General features: G+C 42.4%; 1 protein-coding gene across 1 annotated transcript in view; it reads right to left on the bottom strand.

Moving 5' to 3' along the window:
- Positions 1-16411, bottom strand: part of FAM91A1 (family with sequence similarity 91 member A1) — a 1899235-nt gene that overhangs the window by 1394844 nt on the left and 487980 nt on the right. The window lies entirely within an intron of this gene.

The raw sequence follows: 16411 nt of genomic DNA, 5'->3' as shown, positions 1-16411 counted from the left end.
CGCAAACACAATTTGGTGAAGATACAATGGAAATGTTTAAGCAAAGATACACACCACTATAAACAGTTTCATGAATGCTGTATCAGAATACAAAAGGTGTACCCTCAAATCATGTCATCTGTCTCAAATTCAAAGTTCTTTGGTACTACTACTGCTGATCATCATCTTTCACATATGATGATTGGAACATCCTCTTTTCACCCAGTCCAGCTGAGAGTCTCAGCTAATTTCCCCCTTAAATTGAACTGGCAAAGACAGACAGGACTAGTGAAATTATAGCAAGTACTGGGTTGCACAGTCACCTCCAAAGCAGATCCTCCATGTTGTTGCCACAACACAGATGTATCTGGATGAAATAAGCAACTAACCAACAACAAAAGCATATCTGCTCTCATCTTCAATCTATAACAAGAGTAAAGGCTGCACCTAAGTCTATCACAGCTCATTGGTATTGTGACCAATAAAACTACCCTTCTCTCAGGGAAAACAAAGTAGCTCTTTGAAAGATGCTTGTCTCATTTTGCGCGTTATTCATTCGACTTTAACACTGACCTGGTTCCATTTCCAAACACAGGTTACTGTTACCGAAAGAACAAACAAACACTATCTTACTGTGGCAGTTTAGTGAAACTTTTCAAGTGGTGCACATCAAAGACTCTAAGGAAAACTTTTGTTACTAATATCAATACAATGCCAAAGACTCTATAACTACAGAAATCTCATTCACTTCTCATTTATTCCCTTCTGAAAACAAGAACTGTAAGAAAATCTTATGACAGCAAAAATACGGAGCTCCTTGACTTGTGGAGAAATATTGCAAATACATGGCGAGAATATGGCAAAGAATCCCTAACAAAACTGATAATAAGAGAAAAGAAGGTAAATCTAGTAAGTAAGGAAAGATTCTGAATTACAGAAGGACCTTTCAGAAGAATAAAGCACCTATCAAATAGATTTTAAGAAGGCAAACAAGGAAACAAAGGACAGAAAACAGAAACAGATTGCAGTGATAAAAGGTATCGCAAACGTGAAGGATAAACAGGGTAGGGCCAACTCATCTAAAAGGTATCTCAAACATGACAGGGTAGGACCAACTCAGCAGCCCACCTGAAAAAAGCCACAGTAGAGAAACAAACCTATGCAGCAGGCAAGAAAGTAATCAAGAAACAAGGGCAGCTTACACAGTTCTTAGGGAACTTTGGATCTAGTGTTGTTTGTGTAACTTGAGCACTAATCCAGACATTCTCTAAGGTATTCAATTGTATTTATTACTGCTCGGTTGTAACTTGATTAAAGTGTAGCTATCATTCTAAGTCTTTTGGATTAAGCACTTGGGCTTCAGACCAGTTGTTTTACATTAGGAAGGTTTGTGGCAAGCACTGTGGTGGCAGGACAGGTAGCTTTCATCATTCTAAGTTGGGAACTGCTGATTGAGAGCCCAGTGTCCAAGTGTATTAGTTCTGGTTTAGGCACTTGGGCTTCAGGCCAGTTATTTTACATTAAGAAAGTTCGTGGTCTGCACTCTTCTGGGAGAAGAGGCTGGACTCTGCCCTTCTGAGCTGGGAATTTCAGGTTAAAGGTTTATAGTGCCTGAATATTTGAACTGTATCTTACTGAAATTGGTACACCTTGTTTGCTCTAGCATAGACTAGATCCAGGCCTGCTGAATCTAGCTTTGTTTATATGCTTGTTGTTTGTTTAGTTGTTATTTCCCTGGAAGCTAATTCCACCTAATACGCGGCTTCTCAGTGATTCTGTGGATCACTAGTGATATCTGCATTGCTTACTGTACTTATTTCCTTGTTTCACTTGAAAGAAAGTTACTGTTTGTCATTTTTGCATTTAGTTACTTGTAACACATTGCACTCAAGTTATCTGGCACTTGCTCACTAAAGCAATTATATAAGTCAGCACTAAAAATTAAAAGCACTACACCCTCACTCCCCAATGGCCCTTGTTTTCAACTATTAAGGAATTCCCAATATTATTCTAGCATGTCCAAAGGTCAGTTGTCAATCTCCTCTCCGGTCCAGCTGGTGAATCTGGGAATCTTGAGGCAATGTTATAACTGCCTCATGTATACAGACAACCCTCTCCTCCTCCCACATAACACAAATACTTGCGAGAGATGCAGCTATTTAGCCAAACTGAAGGCTGAGCTCTCTCAACTCAGGACTGGCAAGACCAGACAGGAGGAGAAGGCAACTACACACACCACAAAACCAGCCTCACATAATGCTACCACACCACTGAATCAAACACATAAACACACAAAGACATACTCGGAGGCTCTGAGTAAAAATTTACCTAAACAGCAGAGGCCTCCAAAGCAGACACCCAAACAACTGCTACGTCAAGACACCCTACAAGCAACACATAAACCACAAAAGCAGTGTGCAAAGCAGTCACAGCCCTTAAGGCCAAATACAACACCAAACATACTTGTCATAGGTGACTCCATAGTCAGACACACTGACGTCCCACTCACCAGGCTGAACAAGGAGAGGGTCACAGTAAGCTGCCTATCGGGTGCTAGAATCCGCCACATAACACAAGCACTCGGGTCACTCCACGGCAAGTACAAATATGACACAGTCATTGTCCATGCTGGTGTGAACGACCTGAGACGTACCTCCCTGGACTACATGAAAAGAGACATAGAGGAGCTCTCTGATTATGTAGCCCAGGCAGGTATGACCCTAACCCTGAGCAGTATCCTTCCTTCACCAAGAATGATGCCACAATATAGAGACAAGATGATCAGCTTTAACAATTGGCTTAATGTCTGGTGTCATTCAAAGCTGTTCCAGTGTCTGTCTGCCTGGGATGACATGCTTGACAAGCCACGCTGCTTCGCAAGGGACGGCTTGCACCTGTCACCCCTGGGATTCCGGATATTGGCTAAGGCTCCTGCCACCCCCATAGTGCCTTTTTTAGGCAAGGCTCAAATTCTAAACCTACCACCCTAGAAAACAAAAATGGAAAGAAACTGAGGGTAATGCTGCTCAATGCCAGAAGTCTAAATCTCAAAATGCACGCACTCGAGGCCCTTCTCAGTATGGAAAACATTGATGTCTGTGCTGTAACTGAAACCTGGTTCAAGGCTCCTGAGAGCACCCCGGCACTATTAGGTTTTACCTCATATCATGCGTTCCGGACCACACCACAAAAGGAGGGGGTGTATCCATATTCATAAAGGATACCCACACCTCCAGGTTGGTGGCAATGCATGAAGCTTCGGAAACCATCCAGGTGCAACTAACCATAGGCAAAACTGCTCTACAAATTGTAGCATGTTACAGGCCACCATCTCAAACTCAGGAACCCCACACAGCCTTCCTGAAGACACTGGAGGGTATAAATGTATCTCCAAACACCATCATATTGGGTGACTTCAACTACCCGAATATAGACTGGGAACATTACTCAAGCCCTAACTTTTTAGCCCAACGGTTCCTGGAGTTCATAAATTCAAATGCCATGGAACAGCTAGTCACTGTTCCCACGAGAGGAGAAAATATACTAGATCTCATTATCACAAACATGGGGACAAAATGCTCCACACCGGAAGTATATCCCTCATTGGTGAGATCTGATCATAAACTAATCTCACTAGAAATCCACATCCCGCCCCCACCCCAAACAAAAAAGACCACAGTGAAGAACTTCTATAAAGCAAACTTCACACTACTCAAGACTGGTGTGGTATCCTTCAAGGCCCCTGAGACAGTGGAAACCACAACCCAAGCTGCGGAAGCCCTTACAAATGCCTTCTATGAACACCTCCAGGACTGCATGGATCAGGCAATCCCAAATAAAACCAAGACTCTTTCCACAAAGGGCAAACGTCCAGTCTGGTGGACCCCAGTCATTAACAAACTTTACAATAAGAGGAGAAAGCTATTACATGATAGAACAAAATCCATAAAAGGGAAGTCACCCCTGATCATTATTAGTAAAAAAATACGATCACTCATAAAATCAACTAAGGCCAATTTTGAGAGAAAAATTGCCATGGATTCAAAGGACAATCATAAGGCCTTTTTCAGCTATGTTAGGAACCTGGGTGGAAACTCCCAGACATGCTCAGAATTAGTCCAAAATGATACAAAAATCACTGAACCCACAGACATTGCCAACATACTGGCAGACAGGTTCAGTGCAAACTTCACCCCCCTCTCCCCCCCTAAAGGAGAGATAACTATCCCAGCGGAGTGTAGCCTCCCAGACATCTCAAATGCGCAGGTGAAAGCTGCTCTCTCTAAAGCTAAAAACACAGCATCAATGGGACTGGATGGTGTCCCCGGCTGTGTGCTACATGAGCTAAATGAGGAATTAAACCTGCACATAAGGCAGCTGTTTAATCTCAGCCTTACCACAGGATACGTGCCCAAGGAGTGGCGTATGGCAACTGTGGTCCCACTCCACAAAGGCGGTGCCTCTACGGACCCTGGTAATTACCGCCCCATAAGCTTAACAAGTCTAGTCTGCAAAGCTATGGAGAGGATCATAATGGAGCTCATAAACAAAGATATGGGGACTTGCAGACATTGGACCCGACCCAGTTTGGCTTCGTCAAGGGAAGATCATGCCTTTTGAACTTGGTCGACTTCTTCGAAACAGTCATCAAGGCCATTGATGAGGGAAAGGCAGTCCATACAGCCTACCTTGACCTTGCAAAGGCTTTCGACACAATACCCCACTCGGGTATTGTAGAAAAACTTACCAGCTTAAATGTAAACCCATATGTCACAAGATGGGTTGCAAACTGGCTTAAGGACAGAACCCACAGGGTTAGAGTTGCTGGCGCTATGTCAGACTCCAAGCCGGTCACAAGTGGTGTCCCACAGGGCTCGGTCCTTGGTCCCCTATTATTTGGCATCTACTTCTCAGAAGTACAGGCCAACATGGGAGGACTTTGGCTGACAAAGTTTGCAGACGACTGCAAACTGGGCGCCATAGTGGAAAGTGCATCAGACACGGATATCCTTCAGAAGGGACTCACGGAAACAGATAGCTGGTGCCAGAGCCATGGCCTGAAGTTAAACACCAAAAAATGTATAGTCATACCCTTCGGGAAAAACAAGGTAACCCCAAGCTACCATATAGGTGGCAATCCACTAAGCACAGAAGAGGTTATCAGGGACCTGGGGACTCAGGTTGACAGTGGCCTTTCTTTTGACACTCACGTTGCTAAAGTGGTTAGAAAGACCTTCTACATTGCCCACCTGATCATGAAGGGATTCACATCCAGATCTAGTGAGGTCATTGTTCCCCTGTACTCTTCACTTATCAGACCAATGATCGAGTACAATGCCCCATTCGGGATGTATCTCGCCCGACATCTGCAGCAATTGGAGAGACCCCAAAAGTTTCTCACCAAAAGGATAAAGGGACTCCAAAATCTGTCATATGCTGCCAGATTGAAGAAACTCCAGCTCTATTCAGTCGCATACCGTCTGCTCAGAGGTGACATGTGCCTGACATACAAGGCCATGTCCAACCCAGAATTAATGGACATGCTCCACCTCAAAAATCCAAATCCACCAAAACCACTAGAGCAAGTGACTTAAACCTTAGCACGGATATAAATAGGACGTGCTGGAGGGATAGATTTATCACTCAGAGACTCCCTATGCTGTGGAATAGAGTCCCGGTCCATGTGAGGCAGAGCACCTCGCTGGCTCTGTTCAAGAGAAATCTTGACCTGTGGATGGGAGATCGTAGGTTTACCCCGGGAATCATCGCTGTGTCACTGCTGGACAGAGGCACAACAAACTAATGGGTACAGTATTATTTCATATAAGGGGTGACGTAAGCCACAAAAATTCGGGCTAGGCTTATAAATGCCTTGGGGCAGATAGCCTATATATATATATATATATATATATGTATAAACCTATGAACTTAGCACAGAAGGTACAGAAGAAACAAGGTGCTCAGGAAACACAAAGAAATGCTTCAGAATGAAGACCGCATACTGCAAGAATATCAAATAGCATTTCCCAGAAAGTTTTCAGGACAGTAAAACCATGTCAAGAACACAAAATGCACTAGAGGAGAAGAAAGGGGATGCATAACAGGAAAAAGATAGGAGATGTCATTTTTACAAATACTAATGAAATGAAGGATGGAATGCTTTAAGACTGGAAGCATTAAAAAAAATGAAAAAGTACAGTATTTTCCAACATTTAATATTACAGGCAGCAAAGTAGCTCAATGATAAAGACCAATGCCTCATAGCTCCAAGGTCCACAGTTTAATCCTGACCTATGCAACTGTCTAAGGTTTGCATCTTCTAGCCATGTCTGTGTTTTCTCTGAGTAATCAAGTTCTCTTCTATCATCCAAAATAAGGTGGATAAAAGGCACTTACTTTTGTGTTCAAGTCACAAATAAAAAGGATCCAAGCAAGAACCATTCTTTTAGTTTGTTAAAACAAGAAACAAAAAATACACACATTCAAGTTTCTAGGGGAACGTGAGTTACCAATGTTGGGTACTACAAAGGGAAGAGGACTCATGTCCATTGACATACCAGCGAAAAACAAAGGCATTTACATAAACTTAGGTTGGGTAATAAATGAGGCCTAATAGGATGTTATCTATGAACTACAAGAGGTAGTTTTGTTTGAAACACACTTAACTCAGTGGTCCTAGAGGACAAAAAGAAGCTATAAAAATCAGACTTTTTAAATGTGTGAATAAGAAAGACACTGTGAACTACAGACTGATAAAAAAATACATTATAAAATACAGGGAATGTAATCATACCCTAAGGAAAAAAACACATAAGGGCATCCTAAAGCCAGAAGAGGACATGGACTGAGACTACACCACTCTACAATGGGAAAGTCCTACCATGCAAACTGGCTTAATTACTGGTTGGGTGACAAAGGCTGCACATAAGCAAAACAAATAATGTAATTTTAAAAGATTTCAAGTCCTCTTACATTAAGAGAAGAGCAATAATGCTTGACGTATGCACCAAAGTCGATTACAGACAACTAAGAGTAGATGTGAAATATTCACTTTTTTGAGAGGATGGGATCCACTAAGTATTAAAAGTGATGATTCCTGTCACTGTTTATTTAGCTGTCATCACCCTAGAACTGATCTATATACCATCTAAGATATGAAAGTGGGAGTTGTTCATTGGGGGGGGAATAAGTCAACAACATTAACAAAAGTTTTATAGTATATTACATTATATTATATTATGTTATATTATATTGTACTATATTATATTATATGACCCACAGATACTATGAATGGACCAAGAAAGCTTTCAAATACACCAAAAGGCTTATTTAAAAAAAATAGACCACCACATTTAGGATGGAAAATGCAGGCAATATTACAAGAGTACAATACCATACATTTCCCTCCCAAGTACAAGAGTTATGCCAGGTTAGATAAATTCTATGTAACAATGTAGTATACAACACAAATAAAGGAAATCCAAATTGACTCAATACTCTTATCAGTCCATGCCCCCAATACATATTCAGATGGAGATACCTCACTTTTATCAAGAGAAATGCAACATTTTATACATTCATGTTAAAGACAGCACCATTTCAGTCATGGACAAAGTAGGTTCTTTTTGATGAATTAAAGAAAGCAAATATGTACAGCAGAAATGTATCTAGGGAAAGGGAGTGTTTCAAATTCCAGTTCAGAGCTAGAGTAATACTGAAAGAAAACAAATACTAATACTGGAAAATAACAGAGGAATATATCTAGGACATATGAAAATAATTAAGCAACTGCAACTGTAGCATGCAAATAGGGTGGAAAAAGAGCTTAGCCGATTCTGAGGAGCAAAACAGAAAATCAGACCATGTAGACAGGATTATTGAGATAAGAGCAATGACATTAAACCAAATTTTTTTTGATGGCAACCCAGCAGCATAAAAAATTCTGTCTAGAAGGGTTAGGTAGCAGAAAATGGAAATAATGACAGCAAAGCTATGAGACCCAACCAATCTCTACAAAAAATAGTGAGACACCTAGAACAGATAATAAACACAGTTGAAAACTTCTATAAAGAATATTAGATTCAGAAAGCTTGATGCAAGAATACAAGCTCTTGATAAATACATTGATGGAAAGCATAGAAATAGTGAAAATAGATGACAATTTCTCTAAAAATAAAAAAATAGATACACAGGGAAACAGAAATACAGCAGTGTTTAAAAGGCCAAAAAGTCATGAAGCCCCTGGGTACAGATAGTGTCCCAAGTAAAATATGGAAGTTGGAGGAAAGGATAGTAAATATCTGGGAAAGATTTAACCAGATTGTGAATGATAATCAGACTCTACAGTCCTGAAGACAAGTAGTAGTAATGGTTCTCTCTAAACAGCAGAAAGATCATGCAGACCCAAACTCACACATACAGATATCCATTTTAGATCTTGATTACAAATTTCTTATGTCAGTAGTACCAAAAATATTAAGCAAGTTGCTGTCTTGAATGATAAATCAAGAGCAAAATGGGTTTGAGGAAAAAAATTAAAGTTATGTACTTACCATAACGATAGATCCATGTTGTCTAATTTTTCTCTCTTTCAAATATGGTTGACTGTTCCAAGCTCGGCACTGAATCTGATGCTTCTTCATTCCAGGGCTCTAACTCTCCCCCTTCCCATAATTCACTCCACTCTATCTTAGAACCTTAGTTTGAGTTTGCCCCAGTAAAATTATATATAGCAATTATGTTCAAGACTAAACCTAATATTCTAAAAGGGGAAGCCTGGAATACATTCAGTTAGGACTGCTTATAGATTAAGGTGTGCCAGAAACTACTCGATCACCAGAAGCCCATCTGTGTAATTTGGAAAGGAGCAGGAGGGAGGGAGGTTGAACCAGATGAAAATCAGACAACGTGAATCTATCGTTATGGTAAGTACGTAACTTTTGTATACAATGTTGTTGACTTTCACTCGATTCAACCATGGGACATATTCCTAAGCTATTATACCTTGGTGGTGTCAACAAAACATTCCTGAGAATGATGGAACCAAAGGAAGAGCATGACCTGGACTGTATATCCAGTTTGTAGTGAGATACAAAAGTGTGAACTGTTGACCAAGTAGCTGCAACACAAATGTCATCAACAGGTAGTCTATTAGAAAAGGCCGATGAAGTGGCCATTGCCTTTGTGTAATGAGCCTCAGGGACAGATTGTAGAAACAAGCCCTTTTTATTGTAAATGAAAAAAAATGCAGTCTGATAACAATCTGGAAAGAGTAAACTTAGCAATTGCTTTGCTCAATTTAGGCTTTGAGAAAGCAACAATTGATCTTTCTAAATTGTTTGGTCCTAAGACAGAACCTAAGCTGATGATTAACATCCAGCATATGTAAAATGTATTCATACTTGTATGACAATTTGAGGAAAACACTGGTAGATTTATTGACTGATTTAGATTAGTTTCAGATGCCACCTTAGGTAAGAAAGATGTGTTAGTTGTCAAGGAAACTCTGTCTTTATAAAATACCCGATAGAAAGGTTTGCAGGAAAGTGCTTGCATCTCTGAAATCTGTTTGACTGATATAACAGCCACTAGAAAACTTGTCTTCAAAGAGAAACTTTAAATCAACTGAACCTGCTGTTTCAAGGGTGGTTGAGTCAATGCCTGTATCACGATAGCAACATCTCAAGGCGGTACTGGATCTCTGACAGGTGATCGTAGGAGAAAAATTCCCTTCAAAAAAGCCTTAGAGACTCTTAAGAAAGCTATTGAGTTGTCATTCTACCCGATGTAGAAACTTAAGATAAAGGCCATTTGCACTTTGACAGTGGAGAAAGTACAGTTTTGTACCTACCATAAATGTAGATGTTCGAGTGCTAATACAGCTGCAGTCATTACAGATGGGTTCTCCTGCCGTCAGGCAGGTCCTCGGTCGGCCGAATTCCAAAGTCTAGGTCCGGCGTCGGTTGTTGTCGCCTTCTTCCCTGACGTCAGTGCGACAGGGGTATATAAGACACAGCCGACGCCATTTTCTTCAGTCTTTCTTGCCTCAGATGTCAGGTGCCCCCAGAAGGAAGGCAATACATAATTTATATATATCTATGTATAGTCATGCAATGCAATATAATCAAAATTCAGTAGTTGCAAGCAAGTACACCATAGAAGGATAACCCAAACAGGTTGTATGAGGAGGAGTTAGCCACTAGGCCTGTACCAAGAGGGGAAGGAGGGAGGGAAACCTGGACTGCAGCTGTATTAGCACTCGAACATCTACATTTATGGTAGGTACAAAACTGTACTATGTTCATCGTGCATACAGCTGCAGTCATTACAGATGGGTAGAATCCCAAAGCTACGCACAGGGTGGTAGGCACTAGGTGGAATTAGGAGGAGCCAGAATGCCCTGCAACACAGCAGTGGCAAAGCCTGCTCTTGTTTTGGAGTATAAAGGTAGGTGGTAGTGTTTAGTGAAGGTATGCACCGAACTCCAAGTGGCTGCCTCCAAAATATCTTTGGTAGGAACTCCTCTGAGGAAGGCTGCAGAGGTAGCTGTGGCCCTTGTGGAGTGGGATCTGATGCCTGCAGGCACAGATTTACCATGAAAGGTGTAACAAAAACGTATGCAGTGGCCTATCCATTTTGAAATTGTCTGTTTGGAAATTGGCTTCCCTTGAGCTCCTACAGCATAGGACACAAAGAGTTGTTCTGATTTCCTGAATGGCTTTGTTCTGTCCAAATAGTAACGCAGCTGTCTATGGATGTCTAAGGAATGAAGCAGCCTTTCCCCTTTGTTTTGAGGATTGGGGTAAAAGGTAGGTAAGTGTATGGCCTGATTTAAAGCTACCCTGGATACTACCTTAGGCATAAATGACGGGTTGGTTCATAGGGAAACCCTGTCCTGATGGAAGATGAGAAAGGGCTGCACAGCCATGAGGGCTTGTAATTCCGAGACCCTATGAGCTGAGGTAATAGCCAGAAGGAAAGCTGTTTTCCAGGACAAATATTGCAATCTGTTGAGGCAGCTGGTTCAAAAGGAGGCAATGTTAATTTTTCTAGAATGTAATTAAGATCCCAGGCTGGGATTGGTTGTTTCCTTGGAGGTCTTATATTCTTAGCCCCTCTGAGGAACTGTCTTAAGAGTGGGTGAAAGAATAAAGGTGGATCAGTGTTGTATTCTGCAGAAATGGCTGAGGCATGGATTTTGATGGAGGAGAATGAAAGTCCACTGTTCAGCAGCTCAGTTAGGTACTGTAATATCTGAGGCAAATTCAGTTTTCTAGGATCCTGGTCCTTTTTCTCATTCCAAGCGCAAAACCAATTCCATTTTGCGGAGTAAGCCTTTCTAGTAGATGGCCTTCTGGCTTCCAAAATGACATCCTGTACCTCCTTGGAGAGTAGGGTCTGTTGTGGTGTTAAGGAATTTTCCATGCAGCCAGATTGAGTGTTTTCAGCTGACTGTGAAGAGTTTTGTAGCTGTGCTGAGTCAGAAGAAGAGGCATTAGAGGTAGGGTCCAGGGAGGAGAATGTGTTAGGCTCCTCAGGAGTGGGTACCAGTGTTGTCTTGGCAAATCTGGAGCAATCAGTATCATCTTTGGCCTGTCTGCTCTTGTTTTCAAAAGCACCTTGGGCAGTAGAGGAAGAGGTGGAAAGGCGTAAACTGTCCATGCTGCCCAACTGAAAGAAAGGGCGTCCACTCTCCAGGCCTTTGGATGAAATGTCCTTGAGCAGAATTTTGTCAATTGGTGATTTTTGTGGGAGGCAAAGAGATCTATGTCTGGCCTTCCCCAGGCTTGGATTATCTTTGTAAACACTAGAGGATGCAACTTCCATTCGTGAGGGTCTGTCATATTTCTGCTTAGATTGTCTGCCAGTGTGTTTTCCATACCTGGCACGTACTGTGCTTGAAGCTCGATTTGCCATTCCAGCGCCCTGTTCCAAAGTGACATGGCCAGCCTGCACAGGGGGTATGAATGTGTTCCTCCTTGTTTGTTTATGTACCACATTACTGTGGTGTTGTCTGTTCTTATCAATAATTGCCCTGGATGCAGGAGGTACGTGAAAGCTGTAATTGCATTTATCACTGCTAGCATTTCCTTTTGATTGATGTGGAGGTGCTTTTCCTTTTGGGACCATTTGCCCTGAATGCACCTGTCTGTCATGTGTGCCCCCCAGGCGTAGTCTGAGGCATATGTTGTGATGACTTGATTTTCTTGAGGTTTGCAGAATGGTAGACCTGCATTTGTTTGGCATGCTTGAGCCCACCATAGAAATTCCTTTTGCAAACATGGAATTAGTGGTATTATTGTTTCCAAACTGTGGCTGTGTTGAGACCATAGGTTTTTTAGGTACCATTGAAGTTTCCTCATATGCAACTTTGCACATGGGATTAGAAGAATGCAAGATGCCATGAATCCCAGAGCCTGCAGGATTTTCCTTGCAGTTAGCCTGGTACAATTTGCTAGTATCTTGAAGTACTGAGATAGTTGCCCCTGTTTTTCTGGCGTAAGATAGGCCATCTGGGTGTTTGTGTCCAAGTTGGCACCCAGGAAAATTATATTCTGAGATGGTGTTAGCCTGGATTTCTCTTTGTTGACTGCGTATCCCAGAGAATTCAATAACTGTGTTACATAAGCCAGATGCTCCAGAAGTATGTGTTTGCTGTCCGCTTGGATCAGGCAGTCGTCCAAATAAGGGTATATTTGTATCCCTTGAAGTCTGCAGTAGGCAATTACTGATGCCAGGCATTTCGTGAATACTCTGGGCGCAGTAGATAAGCCAAAGGGCAATGCAGAGAATTGATAGTGGATTGAACCTGCAAAAAATCTGAGGTATCTTCTGCAGCTTTGTCTGATTGGGACATGCAGGTATGCCTCCTTGAGGTCCAATGTTACCAGCCAATACCGCTTGCCCAGCATGGGAAGAAGCTGCTGTAAGGTGAGCATCTTGAATTTTGGTACGAGTAGAAATGTGTTTAGGATGGATAAGTCCAAAATGGGTCTCCAATCTGTTCCCTTCCTTGGTACCAGGAATAGTCTGGAATAAAAACCTTGACCTTGTTCGTGAGTAGGTACCTCTTGAATAGCTTTCATGTCCAAGAGCTTTGAAATTTGTATTTGAGCCTCTGCCCTTTGATTGTGTTGCAGGTGCGGCATGCCTCTCATTTTTGGAAGAGTGTGAAAATGAAATCTGTAGCCTCTGTTTATAATGTCCAGGATCCATTTGTCTTTTGTGACAATATGCCAATTTTTTGAAAATAATGCCAGCTTTCCTCCCAATGGTGCTGCCACTTGAGCCTTATTTGGCATGCAAAGGGGAAAGTCATTGGGTTTGTTTTCTGTATTGCTGTGCACTGTCTTCGCCACCTCTTGATGCTGGAGGTTGCCATTGTCTGCCTCTATATGATCCTTGAGATTGTCCTCTGCCCCTTGCGCGTCTGTATCTACCTCTTTGGGGCTTGTCCGTGGCTGGAAAGGACCAGTTTTTTGAAGGCCAATTTCTACCGAAATGTGGTGGTTGTACCTGTAGAAAAGCCTTAACAGTTTGCATAGATTTAGCTTTTTCTTCCATTTTCCTTAGTATTTCCTCAGCATTAGTACCAAATAATACATCCTTTTGTAAAGGAGCATCTAGTAATTTAGCTTTGGCATGATCAGGCAGTGTTTGTTCCCTAAGCCAGGCATGTCTACGAATGACTGATCCTGTAACTGCAGCTCTATTTGAGGCCTCTAGAGCATCATAACTACATTGTAAGTGTGCTTATCCACTTGTTCTGCACTATGCATCATATCCTGCAACTCCTTCAGATCTGGTTGTTCAGGTTGTGACATTTTATTCTTTAATTGTGATAACAGAAACTGCTGATATTTAAGCATATGGAACTGACAATTTAAGGCCCTCATGGCTAGAGTGGCCGAGGTATATACCTTTTTCCCCCACCTTTCTAAGGATCTAGACTCTCTTTTGGAAGGTAATGGATTCTTAGCAGTAGAGGCCTTCATTCCCTTGGGGCCCTGAGAAATGGTTTCTGGGTCAGCATTATGGCTTTTGTAAAGAAATTGGTGTGAGTTAGGAACTCTGTAGTACCTATCAGGCTTGACTGGGGCTGGAGGTAGGGAATCCGGATTAAGGCAAGCCTCCGAATAAACATCATCAAGTATGTCCAAGACAGGAGGTATTGCCAGAGGTCTGTGCTGAGGTAGCAGAAGAAATTCCCTAAGCCTTTTCTTTGAGTCTGAAAAATCCTGGCCTTCCCAATGGAAGTGTTCCCTCAAGGTATGCAAGGTTTCCCCGAATGAGAAATCCTCTGGTGGGGATACAGAAGGAATGGACTGTTCTGCATCAGAATCTTCAAAAAGGGAGTACGAATGCTCCTCTTCATCAGAATGTTCGAAATAATGGAGCCCTGGTCAGAAGAGGGAGATTCTTCCTCCACTCTGGGTCTCTTGTCCAGTGGGGGTTGGGAACCCCTGATAAGAGTAATTAAATCCTCAACCATTTTGAGCATCTGCTTTTTAGGCATGGGGCCTGGAGATGGGCCCTGTGCAACAGGCCTCTGGGAGTGCATGGCTGATTTAGACTTAGTAAAGGCCTTGATGGAAAAGGAAGAAGAAGGTCTGAAGACACCATGGGTGGAAGTAGACCTGTCCACATTAAGAGGCTCAACATTCACAGTGGCTTCGGTAGCTGTAGTCAGGGTGTGGGCCGAGGAACCTGCGGTCTCGGTTACAGAGGACACCGCCAGAGAAGTGTCGTCTGTAGTCAGGGGCTGTGTAGGCACCTCACTGAGAACCAGACCATGTGTAGCCGGTTTTGGCGTGGTGTCAGTGGAGACCGTGGACCTCGCGTGTCGGTCTTTGTCCTTGCGTTTTTTTGAAAAAACGGTAGTCGGAGTCTCCGACGACATTTTATAGTTAAAAGCTTTACAAAAAAGTGCTGGGTGAACTCCGCCCGACGCTTAACAGTGCGTTTATTAAAAGTAGCACAAAAGCGACAGCCCGAGATGTCGTGGTCTGGGCCTAAACAAGGAATACAGAGGGAATGGAAATCCTTATGCGGTATTTGCTTCCAACAATAAATACAATTGTTAACTTTGTCTGACATCGGTCTGAGGCAAGAAAAGTTTCCCCAACGGGGTACTTAGCTTTAAAGAAGACTTCGGTTTCCAAATTTTCGTAATTTCAGGAGCTGGCCGAACAGCACTTGCGAACTGCTTCTGCTTCGGGCACCGCGCAGCAAAAAAGACTGGGGAAAATGGCGTTGGCTGTGTCTTATATACCCCTGTCGCACTGACGTCAGGGAAGAAGGCGACAACAACAGACGCCGGATCTAGACTTTGGAATTCAGCCGACCGAGGACCCACCTGACGGCAGGAGAACCCATCTGTAATGACTGCAGCTGTATGCACGATGAACATCCTGAGCCACTGTGGAAAAGTTCAGACAAAAATTTTAAAATAGAAGCAGAAAAGGCATCTAATTTTTTTGACATAGCCCAAGTGGAAAATCTCTTCATTCTTAGGGGATTGTTTTTGCAATGCTGACATGATCTGAACAAACAAAATTGGAAGCCTGGTAACTCTTGCTTAGGTTAGAAGTGGAGGAAACAAGCAGTTAACTTCATAGATTTCTGATCAGGAGGAGGCAGTCTGAAAAGATTTGTTAACAGTGTTGTATAATGATCCAACATCCATGATGGATGTACTAGCAGAGGCCAGAGGAAGGTGAACCACATTTGTTAGGGCAAAAAGAGGGCAATGAGAAACATTCTGGCCTTGCACATTCTTGCTTTCTATATGAATTTGTTCATTAACAGCAACATTTGCAAAAGCACAGAAGAGACCGGAGGCGCCAAGTTTTGTCTACAGTACCCCTCTGTAACAGTCCCTGCAGGGGGAATCAGGGCAAAGTAACTGCTGCATTTCCTGCTCATGTAGGATGCAAAGAGACTGCAGCAAGGTTGGCTCAGTGACAAAAAAATCAAAGTTGTCACTGTTGTGTTGAGGGACCACTCGTGAGACATTAAGATAGTTCTGCTGTTTGTTCGCCAATACACTGTATGTCCCTAGTATGTGCACTGCTATCAGAAAGTGATGAGAAGACATTGCCTATTGTCAAACCCTCATAGCCTCTCAACAACAGGACAGGAGCATGTTCCTCCCTGCCTGTTGATGTACCAGACTACCAACATGTTGTTTGATAGTACTGAAATCACACCCTTGGGGAGGACATTCTGGAATGCCTGCAATGCTAGGAGAACTGCCTTCATTTCCAAGTTATTATGTGAAGATTGACCTCTTGTGTGCAACTTAGTACCCTGGGCCATCTTCCTTAAAAAATGCCCACACCCTAGAAGGGATGTGTCCATGGTTACTACAGACACAGGTGGATCCATCTGGAATAGACGTTCTTCTGTCACTGAAGCAGATTTTATAAACCAG

This window comes from Protopterus annectens, chromosome 3.part1 (assembly GCF_019279795.1).
Source record: "Protopterus annectens isolate FY-2018-M chromosome 3.part1, PAN1.0, whole genome shotgun sequence".
Taxonomy (NCBI): Eukaryota; Metazoa; Chordata; order Ceratodontiformes; family Protopteridae; genus Protopterus; species Protopterus annectens.
This window is presented reverse-complemented; position numbering and strand designations above follow the sequence as displayed.